A 23,455-nucleotide genomic window follows, 5' to 3' on the forward strand; every position below is an offset into this window, starting at 1 on the left:
TTTCAAAACTCAAAATATTCGTTGCCAATAATGTAAATCATTTGTATAAATGACTTTGATCACAAAATTCAATTTATCAAATCATGACTAACCATTTAAGTAATTCAACAAAATCAATTATACATAAACCATAATTGAAGTCACAATTTCTTACCATTCAAAAGCCATTCTGTATCTCAAAAATCATTATGTATTTCAAAAATCATACTGTATCTCAAAAATCATACTGTATCTCAAAACTCATTCTTTATCTCAAAAATCATTCTTTATCTCACTAACCATGCAAGACTAATCCGAAAGGGCCATATTCGATGTGATTCTAACTCCCTATGGTCGGGGAGGTTGAATCATCGTGCACAGTACCATCACAATAATGAATCTTCCGCAAGGGCCATAACGATAAAATAAACTTAGATCTAACCTCAAATCAGAGGAAAATCTAAGCCTGTGCACGTACCATGGTAATCAAAACACAACTAACTCCATTGTCTTCTCAACAAATGAGAGAGACGGGTAATAACCTAGTCAAGCATCTATAGTGAGATATAAAACAATATTAAAATCTATTTAGTGAGCATAAATCACAATATAATTCGATTCAAAGTCAATTTTAATATCCAATAATTTTTATGCTCATCACAATTCAAATCATAAATTTGCATTTTTCCATGAGAATTACCTTCACAATTCAAAACATGTTCTATCACAATTTTCCAAAACATAATTTGTTCAATCCATAACAATGCTTAATACTTGTGGAAATACCATTTCACAAAGCTGAATTCATACATACTATAACAATTTTCAATAATCATTGAATTAAATCCAATGCTTGTTAAACATAATACATAAGAAAAATATGTCATTTAATCATATGAAATATTCAAAGTAAAATCAGTTAAAAACTAGTTGTGCACAAACCTCTGATGACTGTCTCCTGGTCTGGACTCAGTGTTTCCTTCCCTTTCCCTGAGTCTTTACTAACTGAGAAACACAATTTAAAGTGTTTCAGTACTAAATTAAATTGTCTCTATCGATAATGCTTGTTAAGTGGTTCACTGAAATCTATTATTTGCTTAATCACCTAATATACCGACCCTCAATATTTTCTAGGTAAATTAGGTTTTGGTGTCCTTAATATGTCACATTCGATAATGTTTTAGGATTGGTACGTGTTACCAAACTCAATTCTATGTATATTGCGTTTTCTTGCATTTCATTGCAAATTGCTGGATTTCGGGATACTAGTTTGACCTAGCCGGACGGCCTAGTTCCCTCAGTTTTCGGGTTTCGGTCAAAACTAAAAACTTGTAGATCTATGTCTTATTGCACGCGGGGCAAAATTTCAGGTCAATCCGAGTTAAGTAGACCAAGTTATGGTCATTATACTATTGCTGGTCAAATGGCATCAAATTAGGTCAATTTTAGGTCAATTTGGTCAACTTTGGTTCGGCCAGTTTTTGGACCCGAAATTGTGCAAGCTTTTTGACTTGCTTCTGGTCATTTCTGGGTTTTGGTGTCTTCATAAGACTTGTAGGTATGGGTCTTAACTATTCATGGTTAAAATTTCAGGTCAATTGGACCTGTTTTGAGTGAGTTATGGCCTAATTACTCACTGCTGCCCAATTGGTCATTTTTCAGGTCCTAATTGCACCTAATCCGAATTGGTCATTTTTTTAGGTCACCTTGCAAGCAGAATTTTGGCATGGTTTCTCAATGAAAGTTGGCACATTTTGTGCCTAGTTTCACCTCAAATTGGTCTCATACCAATTGAGGTTACACATTCAAGGTTATAGGCTAAAATATACACTGCCCTCAATATGCATTTCACACCCCAACTTCAAACACACACTTACCTTTGCCATTTGTTTACTTACCTACCAAACTGTTTTGGCACATTACCAAAAGCATTTTCTACATTACATTAGCATTATTTTGGGCAGATTCCAATCACCCTCAACACACCAAATATCATTCACAATTACAATTTCTAAGTACCATTACAAACACACCTAAACATTACAAACTTTACATACACTTTACAATGTTAATTTACATACATATCATCAATCCTTCTAGGTCAATATTCTGGCCACACTTCCTTTAATATATACCATTACTCAAGTGTCCACAAGCTGCCACAAACCATTCTTCAACATCACATTGCCGTCCCATATACCAATTCCCATCAAAGTGCATAATTCACCATATAAACATGAAATAATTCACTAAGTTACTAAATCACCATGATTAACATTATTTCTCATCAATTATATGCACCAATACCTCATCAAAAACGTGACTCATGGCTGTCCAAAATGAAAACAACAATAACCCTTCAAACTCAAAATTTTCCTTCACCAATCTAACACCCATAACATGAACATAAACTTTAACAAAGAAAATTCTCAAAAATGCAAACTTACCTTTAATTGTAACTTGCTAAACCTTCACCAAACTTCTCAAAATTGGTATCAATATCTTCCTTGTGATGTGTAGACCATTTTTTGTGAAGGAACTTAAAGGATTGGAGTTGAAAATGGGAGGTTAAGAAAGCTTGCATGAAAAATGGCTATGGAGTTTCCTCTCACCTCATTCACGGCAATGTTGAATGCAAATGAGGAAGCTGAATTATTCAGCTGCATTTTAAGTGTACACATGTCCCACTATGTGTTTAATTAATTCCTTAGTGGTCCACTAAAAAATTAAATCATTTTATAAGTTAAACTTTCACTTAATCCCACATTAACCCATGATTTTAGCTATTTACTTTAGGTACCACCAAATTAATTTTTCATTTTATTTTCTAAGTGTAATACTATTTATTTTTAATGGACATTTAGGTCAAAAGACAATTCGGGGTGTCAAATGACCATAATGCCCCTGTTCGGGTTACGTTCCCGATTTTTCGGTAAAACCGTATTTTGTCTGTTTTTCGATTTCTCACTTTTCTTTGTACTAATTATTTAATTTTTCTTTAATCTTTCTAATGAGATTTATACTTCAATAAGGTTCTATTTAAGTCCTAAAAATATTTTCCAGGGTTCCCCGCAGTCCAGGGCTAGTCAACGGTCCACGCCATGACTTCCCGGTGCGGTCACCCATCGCTAGGTTTCCCGGCTCGCTTAACTTGATCACATTTCTTTGCTATTATTTTTCCTTTGTTTTTCTTGTATTTTCTTTTCTTGTATTTCATTATTTTATGTCTCCTCCCTCGTGTCAAAGTGTAGTTCTAGGCATCCTAGCTGTCCGGACAGCACTGGTCACCGGAACAGCAGAACGCACTACCGAACTTTGGGGTGTTACAATTGAACTTTTCTACACTGAGTTATGATCATTTGAACAAACACTATTTATTTGGTCATTTTCCAGGGATAGCATGTTAGTCACCCGGATTAGGGTAATTTTTAGGTCAACTTGGTTTGGTTTTTTGGGCAGGGTTTCTTCACCAAAGTTGTGCCATTATATGTTTAGTTTCATTTCCAATTAGCCTTGCACTAATTGAACCTATAAAACTCCAGTTATAACTACCCAAACCTGCTGGACTCATACCCAGTCCTGTAAGTCACCAAGGGCAGCATGCCTAAGCTCAACTCCATTATCCTTACTCACTTCAATTCCTCCTCACACACATTCAAATGGTCACTAATTTACCATTACAATGTTAATATACCATTACATGAGCAAACCCTAATGTTATTCATGTGTCCAAATTTTCAAGTTCTATTCATGCATTACACTTGCATTTCACTTACACTTACATGTTCAATCACTCATCTCATACCAAGGGCAGCTCATAAACCACTTTGCTTCAAGTAAAGTCATCAAACCCTAACCATCCCTAGGCTACCGAAATTATAGGGATGCACACACATAAGTTTTATTTTGTTTTTCTTACATTTTTCCACTTATCTCATGGCATTAAGCATAAATTAAGTAAAAGAGGTAGGAGATTGGACACTAACCTCAATTGCTAACTCTTCCAAGTCTCCAAAACTTCCTTTTTCCTTCTTTTTTTTGTTGGCTAGAGGTTGTTAAAGATGCAAGATCAATTTTTAGTGAAGCAAATTAGTGGTTTTAGGGTGAAATGAGGTGGGATTTGGAGCTCGCTCAAGCTTCCATGGAGGAATGGGTAGGCAGAGGGTTTCGGCTGGTTTGATGAGGAAGGAGGCAGATTGTTTTTTTTTTTTTTTTTGTGTCATTTATCCTCTTTTATTAGTTAATTAAGTGGTGATTAAATGTGATTGGTGGAATTTTTTTAAATGACATCATAATGATGTCATAATAGGCATTTTATTTTATTTTCTTTTCTTTTCTTTTCTACTCATTTTAAATTTAATTTTTAGCAATATTTATTCACAATTTGTATTATAATAATTATTTACTTAACTGGACAAGTCGGCCAAAAATCATCTCTAAAGACGAAATGACCAAAATGCCCTCCGTTTGGCTTATTGAGCCAAAATTATCTGTACTGATCGAAAAAATTTTCTAAGGCTTTTCTTGGCATTCTAATGCAATAGAAAGCTCAATGACTCTTCTCTAGAGTCTCAAAAATTATTTTATAAATTTTCTCTGTCACACCTTACCCCTCTGTAAGGCATAACATGATCCCGTAGAATACCTAATGAACTACCGAACTTCACCTACCGATAACTCATTAAGTATCCTACAAGGGATTTTAAAACAATTTTCTTACTTTTGTTAAGTGGTGAGCGTTTTCTAATAGGTGTTTAAAACATTTAATTGAAATTAAAAACTAGTTAAAACTTTTAGCCCATTTTATATTTTCGCAAATTTTATAAAAATTTTAACAGAGTTCCGTTTATATTTTGAGAAAACAGTTCTTCAAATACCTGTAAAAAGTACTTCCAAAAATTTTCTCAACCACTACTTCAATTTCACAATCAATCTCAACAATTTCTCAAATCTCAAATTCAACAGTCAACATTTCTCAATTTCCAAAGTTCAATCATCAGTAAAATGATATTTATCAATTTCATTCAAATTAAAATAAAACATTTCCATTCCTTAAAGACAACAAACTATATATATATATACATCATACCAAAATCTACAGTATGAAAATTCCACTAAATTTTATTACAACTTTATACAAATTTTGTACAAACTGCTCAAGACCGATTTACATGTCCATACATATATGTGCAATACATACATCAAAATAAATATTTACAGGCAGGGTATAAATTATACCCAATAACTTCAAGCTGATAAATCCTCAATCCTCAACAGCTTAGTCTGCTGCTCCTCTAGTCTCTATATCTGTGACAGCAATAAAAGCTATCACTGAGTACTAGGACTCAGTGGTATACAACATACTAAAATAATCTTTATGCAGAACTTAAATCACATTTATTCAAAAATTTGACTGAACATGAAAATTAAATACAAATCATGCATTATGAGATTTTAATCCCAAACAATTTCATTTTGAAGTATCAAATCACATTTCATAAAACCCACAGTTAATTCATGCCATTCGAAACAAATAGAATCTCAATAGCTAGACGCTAAAGAGAAATCACATCACAAGGCTAGCTAGCTCAAATATATGGATATCCATTCACATCCTCTTCTACTGGCACACCTCAACACTTCTCTAGAGAAGGAATCAAAATTCGAAATTAATTACGCCCACTAGTCGTACTAGTGAGGTGTTCAAATATATGGTCATGACACTGTGGTTTCAAAACTTATCTTAACAATTTGCTAAACATTTTCATTTCAAATATACACAATAACTTTCACAATTTAAATCAAAACATAATAAATAAGGTCACAATAAACTTTCAACAATTCAAAGCAAAAGTAAAATACATATTTCATTCACTTTATCAATGAAATTTAAAGCACAGTGATGTTGTGCACAAACCTCAAGCGAGTCGCCTATTGGCCTTGACTCGGTTCCTCGGATTCTTTCCCGATATTCTTTTCAACTGAAACACACAATTTTACAGTGTTTCAGTACCATAACTTAGCATAAATCCAAAAATAAATTTAACTTCACTTTTGCCTAGCTCTAACATGCTAAACTCGATGTTCTTGAAATTTTGTATTTTAGGGTTACTATTCACTACACTATTCAAGTCAAATTGTTGACTTTCTAAGGCTTAATAGGTATGGGAATTCCAAATTCACCCACATACCACATTTTGGTCACTAAATTTGTTGGTTTTGGTTGTTTATTCAAATTCTAAGTCTCTTTAGGCAAATTTGAAAATTTTCAATTTTGGAGTCTAAGGTTGCACTGTTCCATTGGTCACTTTACTGTTGGAATTTGGAAAACCTTTCTTCATAGAAAATGTTCCTTAATATCTTAAGTTTATTATCCTTTTTGAATCACTCCAATTGAAGTTTTGTAGCCCAAGTTATAGCCATTTGAATCATGGCTGCCGGATTAGACACAACCCAGAATTCTGGGCAATTTTTTTGTGCTTGCAGTTTTAGGTCACCAAATTTGGGTGGCCAAATGACTTGGTTAATGGCATAATTTGGGTTGGTGTTCTTCATGAAAGTTTTAGGTTTATATCTCATCTAACCACTGGTAAACGTTCAGGTCATTTTGATCTGCGTAGCTCAAGTTATGGCTAAATGAACAAACACTATTCATTTGGTCAGTTTGTACAAAGACAGACTGAGATTTTTCAAGTTTGGTCAATTTGTTCACTAGGTTTTGGTCACTTTTTGGGCATAGTTTCTAAATGAAAATTGTGTCATTTAGTGTCTATTTTCATTCCCAATTGGTCTCATACCAATTGGACTTTTAAAATTTCATTTTTGGTCCCTCAAAGGAAATTTGGTCATGCTGCCAGCAGCATGACCATACTCCATCCGAATTTGGTTTTGATTCAAACACCTCTAACACTCTTCATTAGGTCACAAATGACCATTTTTCACTTTACATTAGGTCAAAGACATCATTTACCACTTCCTCACATTTTTGGTCTCTAAACCCTAATGTTCAAAACCCTAATTCACAAACTCATGTATTTAGTTACTTTCAAAATCTTTAATCCTAACCATTCAACTAATTAAAGTTTCTATACCCATTCAAACCATTCAAATCATGCAAATCACCCTCCCCTTCATGCTGGCCGAATTTCAACTTACTCCCTCAACAATTTGTTTCATTTCATTTTAAGTTTATTTCTATGTTCTTGATGCTATACACACACTAATTAAACTAAAAATTTAAAGTTTGTATTACTAACCTTGCTTGGAGGGTTTTTAGGCTTCCCTTTCTTCAAGTCTTTCTTCTTTTTTTTACTCTCTAATGCTTCCTCAACATGTAAAGAGAATTTTTAATGTTGGGACTTTGTGAATTTATGGAAGAGAGTAGGGAAATTTAAGCTTTATTTCCCTTAACAATGGTGGAACATGGTGAAGGAATGGAGAGAGAGATGGGGCGGCAACAAGGTGAGGAAGAAGACTTTTGATCCTTTTTTTTTCTTTTCCTTTTTGTTTTTATGTCTTTAGGAAGACCAAAAATCTAATTAATTAAATATATTAATTATTATTTTTATGGCATCATGCATGATGTCATCACCTTTTTAACTTTTTCATTTTTTTTCTATTTATTTTTCTATTAGTTCTTTAATTTAATTTTCAATTCCAAAATTTTCTTTTCCCCGATTTTATTTGACAGTTAGGTCAGGAGTCAGCTCTCGAGGTCAATTGACCAAATTGCCCCTCGCCGATTCATCCCGATTTGCAAATAATTCAATATTTCTTCTAGCTCCCTAACCTAATTATTTAACTAACTTAACAGTTCTTTTTCGTGATTTTCTCTTTTCCACTGTGTTTATAATAGTCCTAAGGACCGCAGCGTCACATTTTACGGTTCGAAATTTGAGTTTAAAATGACTTCGTAGTCCTTTCCGAGAAGGTCACCCATCACTGTGACTCTCGGCTCGTTTAACTTATTATGTTCTGTTTTTCTTATTTATACTTAACTAATTGGACATTACTAATTATTTGTGTTTATAGGTTATCTAGTTGTCTTAAGTGTGGTTCTAATCCCCTTAATTATCCGGACCGACACCGATCACCGGAATAGTGAAATATACCAGGCTATACAAATAGGGGTGTTACAATTCTCCCCCCCTCCCCCCCTTAAATAAATTTTGTCTCGAAATTTTACCTGGTATTAATCTTTGAACAGCTGTGGGTGTTGTCTCCTCATGTCCTCCTCTCGTTCTCAAGTAGCCTCCTGGCCACTTTTACCAACGGTATTTGCTTATTCCGTAGCTACTTCACCTCATAAGCCAGAATCTCTATGGGTTCTTCTTCATATGTGAGGTCTGGATTCACTTCAATTTTCTCTATTGGTAGTACATGAGATGGGTCTGATCGATACCTCCTCAACATAGACACATGGAAGACATTATGTATCTTCTCCAACTCTGGAGGTAGTGCCAAACGATATGCCAAAGGACCCACTCTTTCTAGAACCTCATATGGCCCAATGAAATGAGGACTTAGTTTCTCCTTTCTGCCGAATCTCATAATTCTCTTCCAAGGAGAAACCTTGAGGAAAACTTTCTCACCCACTGCATACTCAATATCCCTTCTCTTCAGATCAATGTAGGACTTCTGACGGGCTGATGCAGTCTTAAGTTGATCTCAGATCACCCTGATTTTCTCTTCAGTTTGCTGAACAATTTCGGGTCCAATCATCTTTCTTTCACCCACGTCATCCCAACATAACGGGGTTCTACATTTTCTGTCATACAAAGCTTCATATGGAGGCATCCCAATACTGGATTGATAGCTGTTGTTGTAAGCAAACTCAATCAAAGGCAAATGTGTATCCCAACTGCCCTTAAATTCAATCACACAAGCCCATAGCATGTCCTCCAAGATCTGAATTATCCTCTCAGACTGGCCATCTATCTGTGGGTGGAATGTAGTACTGAAGTTTAATCTAGTTCCTAGGGCTCTCTGAAGACTACCCCAGAATCTAGAAGTGAACCTAGGATCTCTGTCTGATACGATGGATACTGGCACTCCATGTAGTCTAACAATCTCATCAATGTACAACCTAGCCAATCTTTCTAAACTATAGTCCATCCGGACTGGCAAAAAATGAGCAGACTTGGTCAGTCTGTCAACAATGACCCAAACTGCATCATGACTCTTCTGTGTCCTTGGAAGTCCCATTACAAAATCCATTGTCATTCTTTCCCATTTCCACTCTGGTACTGGTAGTGGATGTAACAACCCAATGGGTACTTGATGCTCTACCTTCACTTGCTGACAAGTTAGGCATTTGGATACAAACTCTACCACATTCCTTTTCATACCCATCTACCAGTAATGCTCCTTTAACCCTCTATACATTTTTATGCCACCAGGGTGCATGGCAAAAGGAGACTCATTTGCTTCCTTCAAAATGATTTGCCTCAAATCAACATCATTAGGAACACACATTCTACCTTAGGGTAGAAGTAAACCATCATCTCTAACTGAGAACTCAAGTTTCTTGCCCTGTCGGACTTCTTCCATCAGCTTTTGATACTTCTGATCATTCTGAGCAGCCATTCCAATCTGATCAATCAACACTGGCTGTACATGCCATGCAACTGCTATCTGCCTATCATCATTAATCTCTAAGCTGGCATGCAATGATCTTAACTCATGTACCAAAGACAAAGGAGTAACACGTAAACTTGCCATAGTCTTGCGACTTAAGGTGTCAGCCACAACATTAGCTTTCCCTAGCTGATAGTCTATCAGACAATCATAGTCTTTTATTAACTCTAACCATCTCCTCTATCTCAAATTCAGCTCTTTCTGGGTGCCCAAATACTTCAAACTCTTATGATCTGTGTAGATGTAACATTTCTCCCCATACAAATAGTGCCTCCAGATCTTAAGAGCAAACACAATAGCTGCAAGCTCCAAATCATGTGTTGGATAATTCCTCTCATGCGATTTCAGCTGGCGTGATGCATAGGCAATGACATTTCGATCTTGCATCAATACACAGCCTAACCCATTGTGAGAAGCATCACTATAAACGGTGTATTCTTTACCCGGTGTAGGTAAAGTCAGGACTGGAGCTTCAATCAAACATCTTTTCAATTCATCAAAACTCTATTGGCATTTATCCGTCCACTAAAATTTTACATCTTTTCGGAGTAGCTTAGTCAATGGAGATGCCAACATGGAAAATCCCTTTATAAATCTACGGTAGTATCCAGCTAAACCCAGAAAACTACGATTCTCTGTGACATTTCTGGGTGGCTTCCAATTAAGGACAGATTCAATCTTACTTGGATCTACCTTGATGCCCTCTTCTGATACTACATGCCCTAAGAAAGATATTTCCTTCAGCCAAAATTCACATTTCGACAATTTGGCATATAGCTGTTTCTCCCTCAAAGTCTGCAGTACAATCCGCAAGTGTCTATCATGCTCTTCTGCATTCCTCGAATAGACCAATATATGATCAATGAATACCACAACAAACTGGTCGAGGTATGGTCTGAAGATAGTGTTCATCAGATCCATAAAAGCAGCCGGAGTATTAGTTAACCCGAATGGCATGACCAAGAACTTATAATGGCCATAACGGGTTCTGAAGGCAGTTTTAGGGATACTCTGCTCTTGTACTTTCAGCTGATAATAACCTGATCTCAGGTCAATTTTGGAGAACACAGCTGCACCCCTCAACTGATCAAACAAGTCATCAATGCGGGGCAATGGATATCTGTTCTTTATTGTCACCTTATTCAATTGTTGATAGTCAATGCATAATCGGAGAGTGCCATCCTTCTTCTTTACAAACAACACTGGCGCTCCCCAAGGTGACACACTAGGGCGGATAAAGCCCTTGTCAAGCAATTCTTGCAACTGCACTTTCAACTCTTTCAATTCTGCAGGTGCCATTCTATATGGTGTTATGGAGATTGGGTCCACACCAGGCATAACATCAATTTCAAAATGCACCTCTCTTTCTGGAGGTAATCCTGGCAATTCATCAGGAAACACATCCGGAAAGTCACATACCATAGGGATGTCCCTTAGTGCTGGACTCCCCACTTGGGTGTCTATCACATGTGCCAAGTATGCTTCACACCCCTTTCTGATCATCCTTCTGGCTAGTGCAGCCGAAATGATGTTTGATGGCAGTAAATGCCTCTCCCCATGTATTACCATATCACCGAACAGAGGGAGACCAAAAGTGACTATTTTCAGTCTACAGTCAATCATGGCGTGATGCCTGGCTAACCAATCCATGCCCAAGATGATATCATACTCTTTGAAGGGCATTTCAATCAAGTCTGACAGGAAAACATGTCCTTAGATCACCAAAGGATAGTCTCTATAGATTTTGTTGACCCGGACCTCTTGTCCTAACGGACTAGTTACTAGCACTTCAAAACCCATTTGCACACATGGAACAGCAAGTGAACAGACTATGCTAGTACTAATATATGAATGGGTTGAACCCGGATCAAATAATACAAATACTTCTTGATCAGAGATAGAGAATGTACCAGCTACCACATCGGAAGTCTCAGCCTCTTCTTGCTGTCTCATTGTGTAAACTCTAGCTGAAGCACTTTCTTGTGCTAATTGACCAACTGTGCCCTGACTACCTGAAGCAGTGCCTCTACCTCTGCCTCTTCCTCTGCCAACTGACTGTGAACCTCTGGGAGCAGGACTCTGAATAGATCCCTCGGCAATAGTAGGAGCTGGACCATATCTCGGAAACGGAGCACTAGTGCAGTCTTTAGCTATATGGCCCTTGCCTCCACAGTTAAAATAGGCTCCGGTGGCCCAATAGCATTCCCCCCTATGAATCTTGCCACAAGTCTCACAGGGGCGGGCAGAATGTGAACCCCTACTCGACTGCTAACCAGACCTAGGGGGTCTCTGTCCAGAGAATCGGCCCCTACCAAATCTTCCACCTCGACCCCTGCTGGGTCCACTAAATTTCTTCTTCTTTCCAGAGGTACCACCAGAACTCGGCTCTACTGACTTTTCCCCCTTGTCTTTCTCTAATTTCTCAGCTTTCTCTGATTTTTCTTTTATTAGGGTTGCTTCTGATTCTATTCTTTCCAACTCAAGTGCTTGAGACATGAGCTTTGAGAAATTGCTGTGTCGAAATCCCACAACTTGCATCCTTATGCTGGGCTTCAAACTCGTCTCAAATCTCTTGCACCTTGCCTTACTGGTGGAAAGGAGACTCCCAGCATAATGACTTAAGCGGGAGAACTCCCTCTCATACTCTGCCACTGATCTATTCCCTTGTTTCAAACTCAAAAATTCTTGCAGTTTCTGATCAACATATGCATTGGGGATGTATTTCTGTCTGAATTCTCTGATGAAGTCATCCCAGGTCAGCATTGGTGGTTCAGCCAAGCTGTGAGGGATGGTCTTCCACCAATCATACACATCCCCTTACAGTAGCGACACAGAATACTAAAACTTCAGTTCATCTTAGCAGTGTAGCTTCTTAAATACTCTGTCCATTCTTTCAAGCCATTGCTCTGACTCTAAATGGTCCACTGTACCTTTAAATTCTGTAGTCCCATACTTCAATAACTTATCATACTGTCTGGCTGGAGACTGTGGTTGTGCCACAGGTGTCTGGGGTGGAGCTTGAGCAGGCATACCCCCAACCATTTCTTGAAATATCACAGCCATCTGTTGTGCGAACTGTGCAGGAAACTGTGGCATTTGTGGCGCTGGTGCTACTGACCAACTGACATTCTGTAGAGCTGGGGCTTCCCCTTGTGCCTCAGCTTCAACAAACTACTCAACTGAGCGATCCCCTTCTTCCATTTCAGTCTGAAGTTAGGGTATCTCCTGAATAAATAACACAAGGAGATTTCCCTCTGTTAGTTCATATTCATGATGTAATGCATTGTATGTAACAATTATGGACATTGAGTAGTTGTACTTAATAAGAAAGACACAAATTCTCAAGTTAAAACATACTTCAAAAATTTTGCTCTGATACCACAAAAATATGTCACACCTTACCCCTCTGTAAGGCATAACATGATCCCGTAGAATACCTAATGAACTACCGAACTTCACCTACCGATAACTCATTAAGTACCCTACAAGGAATTTTAAAACAATTTTCTTACTTTTGTTAAGTGGTGAGCGTTTTCTAATAGGTGTTTAAAACATTTAATTGAAATTAAAAATTAGTTAAAACTTTTGGCCCATTTTATTTTTCCGCAAATTTTATAAAAATTTCGACAGAGTTCCATTTATATTTTGAGAAAATAGTTCTTCAGATACCTGTAAAAAGCACTTCCAAAAATTTTCTCAACCACTACTTCAATTTCACAATCAATCTCAACAATTTCTCAAATCTCAAATTCAACAGTCAACATTTCTCAATTTCTAAAGTTCAATCATTAGTAAAATGATATTTATCAATCTCATTCAAATTAAAATAAAACATTTCCATTCATTAAAGACAACAAACTATATATATATATATATATACATCATACCAAAATCTACAATATGAAAATTCCACTAAATTTTATTACAACTTTATACAAATTTTGTACAAATTGCTCAAGACCGATTTACATGTCCATACATATATGTGCAATACATACATCAAAATAAATATTTACAGGCAGGGTATAAATTATATCCGATAACTTTAAGCTGATAAATTCTCAATCCTCAGCAACTCAGTCTGCTGCTCCTCTAGTCTCTATATCTGCGATAGCAATAAAAGCTATCGTTGAGTACTAGGACTCAGTGGTACACAACATACTAAAATAATCTTTATGCAGAACTTAAATCACATTTATTCAAAAATTTGACTGAACATGAAAATTAAATACAAATCATGCATTATGAGATTTTAATCCTAAATAATTTCATTTTGAAGTATCAAATCACATTTCATAAAACCCACAGCTAGTTTATGCCATTCGAAACAAATAGAATCTCAATAGCCAGAGGCCAAAGACATCACAAGGCTAGCTAGCTCAAATATATGGATATCCATTCACATCCTCTTCTACTGGCACACCTCAACACTTCTCTAGAGAAGGAATCAAAATTTGAAACTAATTACCCCCACTAGTCGTGCTAGTGAGGTGTTCAAATATATAGTCATGACACTGTGGTTTCAAAACTTATCTTAACAATTTGCTAAACATTGTCATTTCAAATATACACAATAAATTTCACAATTTAAATCAAAACATAATAAATAAGGTCACAATAAACTTTCAACAATTCAAAGCAAAATTAAAATGCATATTTCATTCACTTTATCAATGAATTTTAAAGCATAGTGATGTTGTGCACAAACCTCAAGCGAGTCGCCTCTTGGCCTTGACTCGGTTCCTCTGGTTCTTTCCCGGTATTCTTTTCAACTGAAACACATAATTTTACAGTGTTTCAGTATCATAACTTAGCATAAATCCAAAAATAAATTTAACTTCACTTTTGCCTAGCTCCAATGTGCTAAACTCGATGTTCTTGAAATTTTGTGTTTCGGGGTTACCATTCACTACACTATTCAAGTCAAATTGTTGACTTTCTAAGTCTTAATAGGTATGGGAATTCCAACTTCACCCACATACCAGATTTTGGTCACTAAATTTTTTGGTTTTGGTTATTTATTCAAATTCTAAGTCTCTTTAGGCAAATTTGAAAATTTTCAGTTTTGGAGTCTAAGGTTGCACTGTTCCATTGGTCACTTTACTGTTGGAATTTGGCAAAACTTTCTTCATAGAAAATGTTCCTTAATGTCTTAAGTTTCTTCTCCTTTTTGAATCACTCCAATTGGAGTTTTGTAGCTCAAGTTATAGCCATTTGAACTATGGCTACCGGATTAGACACAACCCAGAATTCTGGGCAATTTTTTTGTGCTGGCAATTTTAGGTCACCAATTTTGGATGGCCAAATGACTTGGTTAATGGCATAATCTGAGTTGGTATTCTTCATGAAAGTTTTAGGTCTATATCTCATCTAACTACTGGTAAAATTTTAAGTCATTTTGACCTGCCTAGCTCAAGTTATGGCCAAATGTACAATCACTGTTCATTTGGTTAGTTTGTACAGAGACAGACTGAGATTTTTCAAGTTTGGTCAATTTGTTTACTAGGTTTTGGTCACTTTTTGGGCATGGTTTCTAAATGAAAATTGTGTCATTTAGTGTCTATTTTCATTCCCAATTGGACTTGTAAAATTTCATTTTTGATCCCTCAAAGGAAATTTGGTCATGCTCCCAGCAGCATGACCATACTCCATCCGAATTTGGCTTTGATTCAAACACCTCTAACACTCTTCATTAGGTCACAAATGACCATTTTTCACTTCAAATTAGGTCAAAGACATCATTTACCACTTCCTCACATTTTTGGTCTCTAAACCCTAATGTTCAAAACCCTAATTCACAAACTCATGCATTTAGTTACTTTCAAAATCTTTAATCCTAACCATTCAACTAATTAAAGTTCCTATACCCATTCAAACCATTCAAATCATGCAAATCACCCTCCCCTTCATGCTGGCCGAATTTCAACTTACTCCCTCAACAATTTGTTTCATTTCATTTTAAGTTTATTTCTATGTTCTTGATGCTATACACACACTAATTAAACTAAAAATTTGAAGTTTGTATTACTAACCTTGCTTGGAGGGTTTTTAGGCTTCCCTTTCTTCAAGTCTTTCTTCTTCTTTTTACTCTCTAATGCTTCCTCAACATGTAAAGATAATTTTTAATGTTGGGACTTTGTGAATTTATGGAAGAGAGTAGGGAAATTTAAGCTTTCTTTCCCTTAAAAATGGTGGAACATAGTGAAGGAATGGAGAGAGAGATGGGGCGGCAACAAGGTGAGGAAGAAGACTTTTGATCCTTTTTTTTTCTTTTCCTTTTTGTTTTTATGTCTTTAGCTAATTAATTAAATATATTAATTATTAATTTTATGGCATCATGCATGATGTCATGCATGATGTCATCACCTTTTTAACTTTTTCAATTTTTTTTCTATTTATTTTTCTATTAGTTCTTTAATTTAATTCTCGATTCTGAAATTTTCTTTTCTTTAATTTTATTTGACATTTAGGTCAGGAATCAGCTCTTGGGGTCAATTGACCAAATTGCCCCTCGTCGGTTCATCCCGGTTTGTAAATAATTCAATATTTCTTCCGGCTCTCTGACCTAATTATTTGACTGACTTAACAGTTCTTTTTTGTGATTTTCTCTTTTCCACTATGTTTATAATAGTCCTAAGGACCACAGCGTCACATTTTACAGTTTGAAATTTGAGTTTTAAATGACTTCGCAGTCCTTCCCGAGAAGGTCACCCATCGTTGTGACTCTCGGCTCGTTTAACTTCTTATGTTCTGTTTTTCTTGTTTATACTTAACTAATTGGACATTACTAATTATTTATGTTTATAGGTTATCTAGTTGTCTTAAGTGTGGTTCTAATCCCCTTAATTATTTGGACCGACACCGGTCACCGAAACAGTGAAATATATCATGCTATACAAATAGGGGTGTTACATTCTCTCAAGTTTAGGGCTCCTAGTTGCGAGGACCGCAACTTCCCATTGGGTTACCCATCGCTAGGTCACCAGCTCATTTAACTTGGTTGTATTTTATTTCTAAAATTTTTCCTAAATTTTTCTTATTAATATTTGAGTTAATTATGGTTCCTCACTTTAGTTTAAATATTTTTTCCAGACGTTCTAATTGTCCGGACCGACACCGGTCACCGGAATAGTAGAATGTACGTAATTGCTACAGTGAGGGTGTTACAAGGGTTGGATAGATTGGCATACCAAGAAGGGATGAGATTAGCAGTATTGTATTTGGCTTTTATGCCTGGATACTATTAGCAGGCACTGAGTGTTCGATGTGGTTATCCTTTATTCATGTTACTTTGATGGCTTTTATGCCTAACTACATAGCATACCCGATAGGCATCGAAGTGTTCGACAGTATGATAACCCGAGGCACCAAGTGTCCAGCCCTAGTATAACCCGCATATCCAGTCCAAACAGTTTGATTATAGGTTACTTGGGCACTGAAATAAATTAAAGAAGCTGAATATCAAGATAAAGAAAAAAAAAAGATGAAAAGAAATAAATGTTCCCAAAAATCACACAAATTTGACATTACAAGTTCTATTTTCTTTTAAATAATTCCTGATTAAATTAAATGTGTGTTCTCTTATATTACTTCAAATATCAATTATTATTTTTATTTGTATATTGTACTTCCATTTTACTATTGCCCCGCTAAGTAGAATTGCTTAGCGCGATGGTTTTCCCTGCTCAGGTCCTGGAGATAAGACCTAGTAGATATCAGACTGGGAGAGACAAATCTGTAGTAGGGATTGTTGTCACCTCAGCATACCACTTTGGTAGGGCTCACGGTTCCAAAGCAATGTATATTTTGCATATTGCAATTAAATATAAAGCCTATAATGAAATTTTGAGTTTGTATAAAAATTATGTAAACTATGTACATTGAGTAAATTAAGGGAATGAGATAAATCCATGTATGGAATGGATGTGAATGACATGAAAACATTATTCATGATATTCAGTAGTTATGAAATTGAGATTATATTATTGAAATATTTGAACATGTAAATATTTTAACAGGGCAAAACGTTAATAAAACAAGGGAAACTCTTGCAGTTTTCACTTAAAATTTCTATAATTAAATTATAACAAACTTAAAGTGACAATTAATTAAAGGAATATAAGATTAGGTACTTCAGCATAGATTGTGACATTCCTTTGCTCGGCTATACAGTAGATAGGGTAAGGGGGGTGTTACAGTAATAATAATAATAATAATAATAATAATAATAATAACAATAATAATAGCTACTTATTATCATATTCAAGAGTAATAATTAAATAATTTATAACTTATATATACATAATTAGAAAATCAATAACTTAATCATAAATTAAAGAAATTGTATCATTACTTAATAAAAAATAAAAAGAATTTAATGAAATTACTTTGGGGAGCGTTCGCGCAAGCGCGCGCGCGCGCACACACACACATATATATAACATGATTAATGTTAACCAAAATAATAATGTTAATTATACTATAAAAATATAAAAAATAATGAAAATCAAATATTAACATAAATTTCTTGTTTACTACAACTTTGAAAATAAAATTTTATTTATTTTTTAATAATTCATTATATATAGCATTCAATGTATATATAATTGAAAATGTGTATTTATTTCATGCGTATTAAAATAAAATAAATAAAATAAAATAATATTGAAGTAAATTAAAATTTATTAAATGTATAAAAAGGAGAGAGAGGGCAAAGTATTAACCACATGATTATTTTTATGAAATTATTTTATAAATTTTAAAATATATAATTCTTAAATTTTTATAATTTAATGAAATAATTAAAAATTTTAGAATTATTAAATAAGAAATTTATAAAATTATTGAAATGTATTTAATATTTTAATTAGTTAGTCATGAAAATTATGGTAATAATAATAATAATAATAAAGATATTTAAAAGGAAATTAAAAAAAGAATTAAATAAAAAAAATTAAATACTTAATATAAAAGATAATAATTATTATAATTATAAAATATAATCATTTTTATATGGTAAGTGTCATGTAATAAAACTAAGAGAAAACATGCTTATATGGTAAGCTTTCCTCTTAGAATGCCACGTGATAGTATTAAATAAAAAACCTTATTTCTTTATGTATATATGTATATAGATAAATTTTGACATAATTTAATACTCAAAAAGTAATTTATCTTTAAAGATATTTGATCATTCTTAGTTAATTAATAGAGGATTGTTGAAAAGTTAAATAGAGAGACTTTTAATTTAATAAAGCAAAAAATTTAACGACAAAATTATTAATTTTTAAAAAAATTAAGAGACATATGTATTAATTTTTAACATAGTCTATAAAAAAAAACATTATTTTCAAAGATTTTGAAATTATATATATATGAGATAATAAATTGTATAATAATTTCTACTTGCACCTATCAGTCATTCAATTCAACCCTGTAACCTGAATAATTCAAATTATTTATTTAGATGCGTACATAAGTGTCCATTTTGAATAATGATTCAAATTATTAATTATTATATTTTAATTTGTAGCATTTATTTTATTCTAGTTAATTTTTAAAAAATACTTCAATTTGTTAGTTTATATTTTTAATTTGAAGTTATTAATTTTCAGTAAAATTGTTATATTTAATTGTAAAGTTCTAAAATAATTAATTACTTTTAAATTATTTAATATATATATATATATATTTTTTTTAAATCTGATATGAATGCTAAATTTTGGCTTAAAAATCTCAATCCAGTAATCAACATATGTGAGCAACCAAATTTTCTTCTCAACGAAGTTTATAAGATTTGCATTGCAAAACTCTATAATATATATATATATATAATATGAAATCTTTATTAAAAAATTTAAGAGATAAAAATAATAAAAATAAAATTTAAGATAATTAATAAAAAACTTAAAATATTATATTATTTTATATATTAAAATTATATATATATATATATATAAATTAAAATTATTAACAATTACGTGAATTAACATAAGTAATTTTCTAATTCTATAAATATATGTTACATAGAGAACTAAATAAGCAATAAAGTAATATTTATCAATCTAATATTCGCAAAATCAACAAATTTATAATCATAAAAGATTAAAAACTAATGAAATTTGAGTTGTGGAAGGCAGTGAACACCATAAGACAAGATACTAAATCTACTATAACTGATCAATAGGAGAATAATACAATAAAGAAAAATCCAGCAAGAGTGTAAAACGTTGGGATATATCATATTATGTGAAGAAGAAGGAGCAGCGAAAGTTAAAATAAAATTAAAAGACTTTTTTAAAAGAATACAAATTAATGAGGACAATAAATACTATAATAATGTTATAACGATGCCTTATAATTTGAATTTTTTAATTGGTTATTTTAGTTAATAATTATTATTTTTTATTTTTTATTTCTGTTATAGTTAGTTGGTTCTATAATATATTTTTAATTTAATAATTAATAATGCAGCTCTATATTTTAAATATTATTAATTAATTTTGGAAGAGTCCAATAAAATAATTAAAAAATATTATCTAACCGGCACATATAAAAAGAAATTCATGAGGTTTCCGTCGCGGGGGGATGCGGGGTGGGAGTGTTGGCACTTGGCATAGTTATATAAGCCAAGCCGATTGAAGCCCATCTAAATTATATAATATTTATTTTATTTTTATAAAAAATAAATTTGAAATATTTATCAGAAATCATCAGAGAAGGTATATGTAACCGCAGGCACCCTACAATTTCTCCTTGAAGGTCGCTTAAGTGGGATGACGTTGTTATGTAACGTAGTGGTGACGTCAGGACACCTAACTAGCCTTTCGACGAAGGCCACGTCGCCCATTTATTGACCACTGACAGCAGTCTTCGTCCTACTGTGGATCTTCCACGTGCCAACGAGGCGCGTGTCCACACTAAACTTAAGCAATGCACAAATTCCTTTGAACAATAATAAGGAAGTATAGAGGAATTATTATATGCTCTGTACTCCATGCTTTTTTTTTATTCAAATTCATGACTTTCACTCCATATTAATATGGAAAATGTGAAATTTTATATTTAAAGAAACATTAAAATTCAATACTTTCGATATATTTAAGAATTAATCGAAAGTTTATTAGACATTTTTTTTAAACAGCATTATGTTAATATTCATACATAAATTAAAATTTTTAAAACAATTTAAAGTATATTTCTTTTCCTATATACATTTAAAATAAATGATTGTAAATTACTTTTTATCTAAATTAAATTCTTTTTTCAAAAAAAATAAATTCTGATTTGATGAGAAATGAAACTCTTTTAATTTCTCCATTAATTGAATTAATCATATTAAATTATTAAAGACATTCTAATTACTATAAGTTTTTGTTATTTTTATGCCATCCAAAATTTACTTGTATATTTATAGTTTTCATTTGATAAATTTAAATTTGAATCAATAAAATTGAATTGTTTTGATTATTAGGCCAAAGAAAATTAATTAAAAAAATTTGTTTTTGATAAATTCCTTTATTCTTTTTTAATGATAAAACAATTATTTGCTTTTTATTAAACTAAACGATCAATAAATAAAATGAATATTAGAAATTTGTAATTTGTAATTTATATATAAAGATGGGATTAGCTTAAGAATTATATGAAGGTAATTACCTTAATTATCTTTCCCAAACATTAATTTTTCTCTTACTAGTTTGATTATTGATAGTTTTAAGAACTCAAATGATATGAATAATTAACTTGTAATTATCTTAATAATGCAGTGTATAAAATATAATTAATAATTTTCCCATTTACAAACAACATTAACGATGACAAAACACAAGTCCTATAATGACAATCAACACTCAAGAATTCGCAACACACAAGTCACATAACCACGTAGTGACAGCATAGCACAAGCCACGTATTTTTAATAATCTTTTACACACTGCCAGATAAAATAAATAGGCGACATATGCGAAGAACCTATAATAAGCAGACTTTTAACAGAAGGAAAAAGTCCAAACAAAATAGAATAATGGAGTGTGTCTCCAGTTAATGCAATTAAACGGCACACATACATTTATAATTACTAAATCAGCCATTAACACAAAATTATTTTGCAACATATCACAATAAACAATGTTGCAGTGTCGTTGCAAAAGAATTTTATATCATGCATTGAAAGTGTGAGATATTAATACGAGGTATATATAAATTTGGGTGGTTCTTCAATTTCAATAGCTAATTTTTGAGGTGTGATTTCCCTAAGTTTGTATCAATATTATCAGAGTCATCTATTATGACTCTCAATTTGAGTGTGGTTGTCTTAAATTTGAACGAATAAAAGAAAACCAATTTGAAATAATTTTTCCTTGACTGATTTTGTCACGATCCAAATTATGCGCCGGACCGGTACTAGAACTTAGATCAGCATAAGGCCCCTAAAGTCCGTAGTAAGCCTAACTATTTCTAATCCAATCATAGAGCCCATCATTGTAGTCCAAATCTAAGAAAATAAACAGGCAGAGTTCGGTCATAAATTGGGCTACCCAACGAGGAGCAATAGTTTACCTGACCTATAATCACAATAATCTCAATTTGGGAAGCTTAGCTCACCCTCATAATTATCAAAAAATACATATAATTTAATGAGAGCTCAGCTCTCTCATCCAATATAACACCTCAAATTTTTAAATAATTATTTTATGTGTAATTATATGATTTTTTGACTGGTTTGGTGAGCCGAGAAGGGGCTATGTGATGTTGATAATATGTGGGCTTGAGGCTTATGGTCTTAGAAGTGTTGTTTGAATAACTCTACAGGTTGGGCAGGTCCTAGGTATAGGAGAAACTCTATCGGATTTCTGGCATAAATTAGAATGTCTTTGCCTCTTTAAATTCTTGTTTTCAAATAGTACTGATGAATATATAATACAATTGTTTAGGTGATCAGAGTCAGCCATCCTCCTCCACTCAGTAGCCACAGTGATTCCTGGTGTACTGTGAGTAGATATTAATTTTATTTATAATTTCAATATTATTACACTTACAAGGCATACTCATGCATTCACTTATAATTATATGTATATAGCTATTATAAGCACGATTTGTGTTACATTATGTTTTTGATGAAATTGATGTGGGTGTCGCCTTAGGATAATTTGGAGCTGTGTGCGTGTCGACGTGCGTGAGGTGTAATATTAGATATGGATAGGACGGGCAGATCAACTTGAGCTAGTCTCGCTTGGGCTCGGTCCTTTTATGATAATTCGGGGTGAGTATGGCTTTGAGTTGATCTCGCTGACCCTTATTCTTGGATTATTAAGAGAAAGTTCAGCTTTAGTTGATCTCGCTGGCAGAGGTTGGAATTAAGAGAGCTATGTAAGGGATCAGCTCCCATATATATATATATATATATATATATATATATATATATATATATATATATATATATATATATTTTAGTGATGTAACACATGGGTATATGAGTGCTCCAAATTATTCTTTGTGCAAATATTGTATGAATTTGATTGACTTTGATGATGTATATTGCATTTCATCCTTAGGGATGCATTAGCACTTGATAGTTATAGAAATCATATTTAAAATCAATATCTTATTTTATGAGTCGAACACTCACTTATGTTCATCTTATTTTTCCACGCTACAGGAGGGTTTCATTTTCAGAATAACCTGATTCCTTTCTCGCAAGTTTATCAGCAGTTGTTCCTTGTATTTCGTTTTCTTGATTTAAAATTTAGAACTCCACATGTGTTAGAGTTATTTTTAATTTGTGGGACTGTAATGATCTATTTTCTTTAGAAACTAGTAACCTAATTTTTATGGATAT

This window comes from Hevea brasiliensis, chromosome 5, assembly GCF_030052815.1.
Source record: "Hevea brasiliensis isolate MT/VB/25A 57/8 chromosome 5, ASM3005281v1, whole genome shotgun sequence".
Classification (NCBI taxonomy): domain Eukaryota; kingdom Viridiplantae; phylum Streptophyta; class Magnoliopsida; order Malpighiales; family Euphorbiaceae; genus Hevea; species Hevea brasiliensis.